Source organism: Battus philenor, unplaced genomic scaffold, assembly GCF_028537555.1.
Source record: "Battus philenor isolate CCGP_79_NKW_IND1 unplaced genomic scaffold, ilBatPhil1.0.hap1 SCAF_27, whole genome shotgun sequence".
NCBI lineage: Eukaryota > Metazoa > Arthropoda > Insecta > Lepidoptera > Papilionidae > Battus > Battus philenor.
In genome coordinates this window covers 9,464,909-9,474,157 of record NW_027181690.1, presented here as the reverse complement: position 1 = coordinate 9,474,157, position 9,249 = coordinate 9,464,909, and positions in this window count along the sequence as shown.

Here is a 9,249-nt window from a genome sequence, read left to right as displayed (position 1 = left end):
TTTGTCTAATATCTTTCTGTAATATTAGGAAAGAAAGAAACTTTCACAATTATAATTTTAACGTATATATATTAAAATATTGCTAATTATTACATAATATATACATATAATTAACATTATTTATAATAATTTAACAACATTTATCTATAATAATTTTTATTTATCATCAATATTTAGACATTTATTTTTATTTAGAAATATGTCATTTAAATTGTCTTACAAGAGTCATAATTTACTATTTATTAAAATATTATCAAGTTTCGTGCAAAAAGGTTATTAATTTCGTCCAACTTGATATATCTAGAATTAAATGAAAGCGACATGCGCTTATCCGACCATAGCTCGCGTGCCGGATTAAAATCCGTATTCTCTCTCTGAGAGCAAGCTTAGCACTGGAAGCATTACGAAGCTATTAAAAACCAATTACACAGAAATGAAAAAATAAGTTTTAATTCATCTAGGAATGATAAAAAGTTACACATTTTTTTAATATATTCAGATTTAAATCGGGTTCCTTTCATCATCATTATCAACATTTTTGGCCTTATAATCATCATCTCCACTGCTGGACATATACCTCGTCCATAAATTTCCAGTAGGACCGACAGAAAGTGCCCAGCTTCCAGCATCTTCCAACGACAATAAAAAAGTCGACAATCCTCATAAATGGGCGATTTTTGCAGATAGGACTAATATTTTACAGCAAAATGCTTACAACAATATTATATTACTAAAAAGTCTTTACATTCTCATTATAGATATTACAGCTGTGCTAGGTTCTGTAACCTTGTGATTGTATCACTAAACACAATTCACATGGTTTGTATATGCAGCGGTGTTCGTGAAGACAAAATAAAAACCATACTAAATGTCTTCTTCTTCTTCCTTTTGCGCTACAACTCTTTATGAATCTAGGTCTCTTCTCTGACCCCCTTTTATCTCGTTCTATCCTTCGCCAGATACCAAGATGTCTTCTTTCCGATACTCTTCCTATCTTCTTTATACATTCTAATCATCTCTTCCTAGATCTTCCTCGGGGTCTTTTTTGTTGTACATAACAAGTGGCGTGGCCATCTGACCTTTTGTAGCTTGCGAAACCTGATAATCGTTTTGCTGTGAATCAAATCGTTTAATTCGTGATTTATTCCTACATGGTACACGCAGTTATCTTCTCGTTCTGGTATCTTCTGGCTTAGTCAATAGCCTCTTGCTAATTGTGGTCTAGAAAGTAAATGTGTTATATTAAGAATATCGAGTAAAGGCGTTTTTGAATGATTTTTAATTTGTACACCCGGATAGAGTTTCATTGTAATAGCTGCGACGTGTAATTATCTCTTGTAATGCAACTGTAAATGTGGCAAAGCTTTTAGCATTTTAAAAATCGCAACTGTTGTTATAAAAACGCGAAAAATGCTCTGTAGTTGTTAATAAAAATTTGGTATGCATAATCTTAAAATAATCGGTTTCAAAAATGATATAATACTTAAGGATAATGAAGTAGGAAAAAGCGTTTTCAAAATTCAGATTACTATACTATAACATTAATTATTGTTAACTATCTATCCTTGAAGACACATTGCACGTATGTGACGTGATGACTATATACATGGTGATTAAAAATAGATGCAGAAGCCTTATATTTGCTGATAAATGAGCTATACATTCACCCTTTTAAAAATATTACATCAATTACCAAAAGCCCTGTATATTTACATTACTGGTTTTAAAATAAAAAATAATCCATGTTCTACGAACTATATAGGTTTTGCAAATATCGACGCCTAAAGTATAAAATATTAACGAAAATTACTAACTGTTTGATATACAGGTACGGTTTTACTTTGGTAAATGTGTGTTAGTTATACGTTGAAAGAGATATGTATGCGGTGCCATTTAGCACTGTGGTTGAGACAGTTTGTCTTCTTAACGATGTCGCGTCTTGGTGTTAGAGTGTAGATGTTCTGTGGTAAGTGACGTATGGAGGGAAAGGTGACTCATTTATTACAGAGTAGAGGCATTAAGAACTTTAGTTATAATTGATGCAGCTCTATATAGACAAAAGGTATTATTGTACGTGGCTTTGTAACAATTATTTATTTATCCATTTATTTGAAATCTATACATCTAGTCTTCAATCATTTTATTCTTAAATAATTGACAAGTCATCCGAGTGGAATGATCGTTTATGTAACGACTAGCGCCATCTGTCGACGATGTTCGAAATTACTGCGTCGCAAACGCCGTCAAGTTCTACAATTATATAAATACATTTAAAAAACTTTTAAGTTAAACGGTTTTTTGATACCCATATTGTGGTGGTTGTGGAAAAATATGTACCTAGTCCGCCATATTGGAACGGCGTCCATCTTGAATTTTAAATTTTGACATAATCATCGTGTTTTACTAGTGTAGCCCTTTCATTTGATACCCATATTGAGGGGGTTAAGGAAAAATACTTAATCCGCCATTTTGTATCAGCGGCCATCTTAAATTTATAATGTTATGATTTTATTATATTGTATTGCCATTTAAATTAAATGTGTGTATCAATTTCAGATCAATCTGACAACGGGAAGGTGCTTAAATTTTAATTTCTAATTTGATCCAAATAAATTCCGTACGGGTCGAACTAAATAAAACCGTTTAAAAATATTCCTGTTTCCAAATGTTTCTGGTGACTTAGATTAGCTGTCATATTACATGTGTTATTATAAAATGTTCCTTTTGATGAATCCCGTGACATATATTTTTAATTTTCCTATATTTAATTCTGTTTTTTAAACATGGCGTATCGAAGTTTTATTTTATGTAAACTCAATTTAATTCCGCGTTTTTAATTATTATTATGTATTTGTACGTGATACTGTAAACTTTGTTGGCTTTAAAATAAAATATCCCTTACCAGTGTGTAACTGTAAGTCTACCTCGCGAAACTGCCGCGCCCAACGGTAGACGTATAAACAATTCATTCCAGTAGAACACCTGCTGTTGCTCTAGGAGAGTGGTCTGCAGATATATGATCCGACTCTTAAAGACCTGCTACGGTTATCATAACATACGTTCAAGACGCTGGTAGACCTCAAATATCGATCGAAAACCGATCTAATGTTTCACGAATTACGGCTTTAAATCGCCTGTAGTTCGACAGAGATGCGATAAGATTTCCATTAGACTTTCTCGCGCATCTGTTCGTGCAAAGATGTTCAATAACAAAAGCCCAAAACTTATTGGAAGCTGCTATTGTAAACAAGTTCGCTGTTCCATGATTACTGTCACTTATAAAACTATATAGGTAACAATTCAAGCATGATAGTAATAAGTACTCGTATAATACATAAGTGTCCATGTTTTTGTTTTTTTTTTTACTTTATTTTTAATTCTGTCAGTTAGTCCAGATGTCTAGATAAGTTAGATAAAAAAGTTTTTACATCACTTTAAGGACTTTTGTTTAACATGATGACAACGCTTTATCATTTCAGTCGTAGGAACTTCACTGTTTAACATGGACTTGCAAAAATTTTCAGTAACAAGGGGTGGACAGTGCCTTTCATCAGCGTTTTCCGGTGACCTCAACTAAGTTATTTTATGCAACGCTTGCTAAGGTTATTAAGGCTTCAGTTATTCAAGTTCTATATGACCTAAACCTTCCCCAGTATCTAAAAATGTAAAAATTGTAAACTTAAAACTAAGTCTTAACCAAAATCACCACCAGATACAATTTTATGTAACTATTAAAGGTTTGGCCATGCATAAGAATAACATGCGCGATCTAAGCAAGTAATGGTTGAAGGCGGGCGGGGTCGCAGTAAAAGCCTAACCCCTTTATGACGGTTCGAAGGTAAGCGTTATCATTTTACAGGTTGAGTGCTCGTTTCTTTCGCTTTGTATTGTAACATCGCTTTCCTTTGTTAGAGAATGAACTATGTAACCAAGCAATGATGAATACAGTAAACATATATACACGCCCAAATAGGATTTCTTGTGAGTAGTTTAAATGTACATATATGTTAGTTATTACTTCCATAAAAAACAGTTTTGTCTCGAGGGAAAACATCAACAATCTTTTCTTTGAATTCAAGCGAATTGCACCCAGCGGTATTTCAAGCGAAAATGAAGTAACAGGCGGAAAAAAAAAAATTGTTCCGAGTCAAACTCAATCTTATGTGACAAACTTGACGTGCGACTACAAATAATATATATATATATATATATGTATATATATATATATATATGTATATATATATATATATGCACATATCGTTAAAACCATCGTAGGCTAATCAAATGCATAATTTATGATTCTATAAAGAACATACAGACAAACATTCTTTTTGTGTATATAGATATTACATTTTAATTAAATAGGTTGACCAACGACATACGTCAAGTCATGGAAAGTAACTAGACGCGGATAGCGCATGATCGGTCGATCTTTGGGGGAGCACGCCTTGCAGTTTCTATCAGCTGACATGATGATGGTAATGGTGATGCAAGCAAAGTACATTTAGTGCTTACGAAGTTGTAATTGTCATCGTACGAATAGCATTTGACGATGAACAAAATCCACAAGCAATGGTCAACAAAAGGGTGGATGTCTGTCTGCTGAACGGAAATCAAACGCAAACAAAGCACGTCCGCGTTGAACAGACGCTTGTAAAACGTACGTTGTCTATGCGAGAATAGAATCCACGAGTGAAATTCGTTCAGACAAGTTAATAGAGAACGATTGTCTTTTACAGAAAGAAAATAAAAATTTCGTTAGCTGTTTTAAAAAAGAATACTGAAGCAGTTCGGTAACAGACTTTGCATTCAGACTCGACTTCATTGTAATAGCAAATCTTTGTATGGACAACATATGCGCATTTTTATTCAAAATATGGAATATATTTATCGTACAGTGTTTGGGTGGAGACTACATTATAGGTTAAGTGTTTTTTAACAATATCTCTCTCAATAACTCTGTGTTTGGCACTAATCGGAGTAACATAACTCCTGAAAATGCCCCGTGGGGAGGTAAAACCCGTGTTGAGTGATTTAACGATGGCAGTTGTGTAATTGGCATTGATTGCCGCATACGCATTTATCAGCGGGCTGGCGGGCGGTGCACTTTGTTGCACGACTACTACTTCATGTGCGGAAGTGGCTAAATATTGGCCCTTTTCTTACTTAGGATGGACTTCCGCAAGGTAATGCCTGATTTCATTAAATGTTTTTTAACAATATGTCATAATTCTCCTTTCATACTTCCTAATTTTTTTATACCGTCCTTTACGATCTATTTCTAGCCGTCTTTTTCATATTGTCTTCAACACATCGCCTATCTTCTCTCTTTCTCATTTGTAGACCACAGATTATCACAGTATCACAGTTTATTTGACTCGTATATAATTATATTTTAATATTAATTCCTTATAATAATTGTCCTCTTTTTATATCTAATTTTATTAATCTTATTATGTATATATTAGAACCTTATTACTTGTTTTCCTTGCAGGTACTCCGTGGATTACATTTGACCTCTTTGTTTTGCCACTGAGTCATATTTTTCAGGAATTTAAAAAATAATAAAAGTAAGGTTTATTACACTGTACATTACTTCATAGAAAACGCATCTCGGGAATGATGTATTCGCCTCTAAATAATTTCGATGTTTATAAAATAAGCTATTTTTTAATTTTTAATCGAAACATGTAACAGACTTAGATTAACTTTAATAAGAAAAATAAACAGATTTTTTCAATTCTAGTTGATTCCTTATATCAATTTTTTTGTTTTATGACGATTTCTTTATTAATACCTGTTGTAAAAACCTAAATGGACAAAATCTAAAATCAAATTGCGGTCACTTATTACTGCATTCTTCAATTTAAAAGGATTCTACGAGGGTTCTAATTTATCTTGATCAAAGAAAACCTACAACAAACTTAGTTGGTGTTTTTCTATGCTTTAAAAATTTTAGTACAGAAATATAACAATTAAATAGTATTAGCAAAGGGTAATTAAAATTTCTATGTTATAAATTTAGAAGCGTTCTACTAACAGAGCAAAGGCCCGGAGGGAAATCTGTATGCTTATCTACAGTACTCAGTTATTAGAATCGCAACTAATATTTCATTTTATATCCATACGTTTGTTTCTGTAATATATGTAAATGAATTGAGGAATCTTTCATAATATACTTATCACGTAGGCATCTGAATTACCATGCAATAAATTTTAAAACTATCTTCATCTTCTAATCAGCTGATAGACGCTGGTTTCAAAGAAAAGGCTTCTCCCAGGGTCGCCACGATGACCGATCTTGCGCTGACGACTATGTCGTCGATTCCCCAAGTGGAGGGCCTATCCACGTCGATTAAAAACTTTATTAAACATTTATTATTTAAATTTTAACTACAAGATAAAAAGATTTTTAGCTATATAGCTTGCTGTTATATAGCCTCTGAGGTATTAACCGTATAACTGCTAAAACGCTGCGTTATTTATCTAATAGATTCAAGCGTTACCTCGCGGAAGTCCATCCTAACTAAAAAAGGGACCAATATACTTATATATACTACTTCCGCTATGCAGCAGTAGTCGTGCAATAAAGTGTACCGCTTGCCGGACCGTTGATAAATTCGCGTGCGGTAAATAATGCGAAACACAACTTTCACCGTTAATCTACTCTACACGTGTTTCAACCCTCCACGGGGCATCCTCAGAAGATGTTAGACCGGCTGGCGGGTAGTGCACGACTACTGCTGCATAGCGGAAGTAGCTATATATTAGTCCCTTTATTAGTTAGGATGATCTTGGCCCACTCCTTACCAAATTAAAGGTTAATTAAAAATACTTTTACAGAAAAATAACTTATGCAATATATATTCAATCTATATGCGATCATTTTCTAAGAGATCGATTGCATATATATTATTCAATATATATGCAATCGATCTCTTGTTATTCTGGCTTTTATTTGCAATTAATATATCATTCATGTGTGTTCAAATTTTACTTGTAAAAAAAGTTAAACTAATTACCTATATTAAAGAAGTGCATTCTAAACACAAGACAATGCTAAATGTTAGCCGCTTTCCTCCCGCTGGAGTTTAACGAAAAGCTTTTTGTAGCCGGCCGTAAACAATGGCGTGTTATCTTGTTCAAACTCGACTCGCTGAGAAAAAAAATTCGTTTCTGTTTTTGTTTCCACTCACCGCTCTGTTTAAAACATTTTATTGGATCACTTTAGATCTCTTGTATAAAGATCGTAATACTTTAAATTATTTTATTTACTGTAATTCCGATTGACAAAAACTTAACTCAAATAACGAACAAATATAAATTAAAACAATTACAGATGAGATGAAGACATTATACAGAATGATTGGTCATAGATGTAAAAACATCTTTGGAGCAATTCCACCTATCTAATCATCATGCATAAAGTGATCTCTTTGAAACTGTATAGAAATTTAGTTATTACTATTTATATAACTTCTGACAGTATTAAATCTGCGGGGATAAATTAGTAAACAATAATTAATTTTAATATGTAGTAATTCAAATTTTGATAACGCTTTTTAAAACTATATTATCATTACGTAATTTATTTCTAAAACTTCTAAGAATAATTGACAGCCAATTAGCTATATATTCAATATTTCAAGGTTTTTACACCTGTACCTAAAAGAAATAAAGAAGTAAGTAAGAATTATTTATTTACTTATTGACCGCATTTATTTATATACTTATTTCTTAAATTACTCATTTATTTAGTTTCTTCTTCACACTTATTATACGTAAGGATGAGAATATCTTGTCATGCTTGATAGTGAGGAACAGTGAAAGTAAAGAGACCGATTCTTCAAGATTCCAAAAATTTTCGAGAAAAGATAGATGATAGAGAGTTACTAATTATAGTTACAATATATCAAATAACGGAAGGCAATTAATAAAGGCCAGCTTTGATCATCTGAAGTGAGGAAAATAACCAGATAGATAATGATATTGTTTTTGCTTTGACACAGAGGTGGAATGTTGTTCTAGCAGTAAGTGAAATATCCCCTGAATGCAATGGTCCGATCTTTCAGTATCAACAAGAGGTTTGTTACGGTAAGAATATTTTTCCTATATCGGAGGTGATCCTTGGAGAAGTGGAAGCCCAGTGGTAGATCACAGAGACTTACAATAGTAGAGTTCGATTCCCAGGATACAGTCTTTATATATAATACTTTTTTTTGCAATAATTATAAAACATTGCCTCTGCCTACAAACAAGTTCCAGAGGATGGGCAACAATGTCCTCAGTGTACCGATCGCTAATTTGCCTGCCAAGAGACGATTATGGTATATACCCCATTAATATCTTTGAGGGAAGCCAATGCCTTGCAGAGATCAGCTGAATCGATGACGGAGACGGCGAGGCGATACTGTTTTCATGCATATTTTTTATAAAGACTTTTTGACTCTTTTGAATTTAAAAATATATACCAAAAAGTAACAAGACTAAATATAGCACACGTTGTCAGCAATTTTTAACAAGTGGGCATCAATCGAACACGATGAAATAAAAAGAAAAAGCTATAACAACGTAAGACTTCAAGAGGATTTTGCGACGCTGTACAGAATTTGATAAAATATTAAATTTATTTCGTTAAAACAAAATAATCTCTATATAATTGTAAGGAATGTTCTTAAAGCCGAATTAAGTCCGTTGAAGGGATATAAAAAATTCTTTGAAGCGAACGACCAAAGCCAGATTATCCGCAGCGAAGCGTATTTCGAAATATTTCTCACATTTAAAATACAAGTATGATATTAATATTTTTAACTATGTAATTATAATTTTCTTGTAAAAGACACGATAATTTTTTGACCATTCTGAAAGTAAATTCTTTTGCTTATATAGTTCACAAAGCCTTATTTGTTTTAAAATAAAATTGGTTTAAATATTATAATATAATAAAATAAAATTATAATAATATATATAATTAAAATTTTTATTTTTGTTCTCCAGTCATATATACAAAAAAAAAGTCCTGATGTTATACTGCCTCTCTTCTCCCGAAGTAATACTTGAGTGATCTGCTTCGTTTTTTAAATTTTTATTTGTTCAGCATCATAACAATGTCTTATATTTAATATCTGTTTGTTCACTAACTAATAAGTTCGATAATTGTGTAAGAAAGAAATAAGAATAAAGTTCATTATTAAACTGTTTGATTTAGAATTTAGCGCAGTACAGATAAGAAGAGATAGAAACTAATTT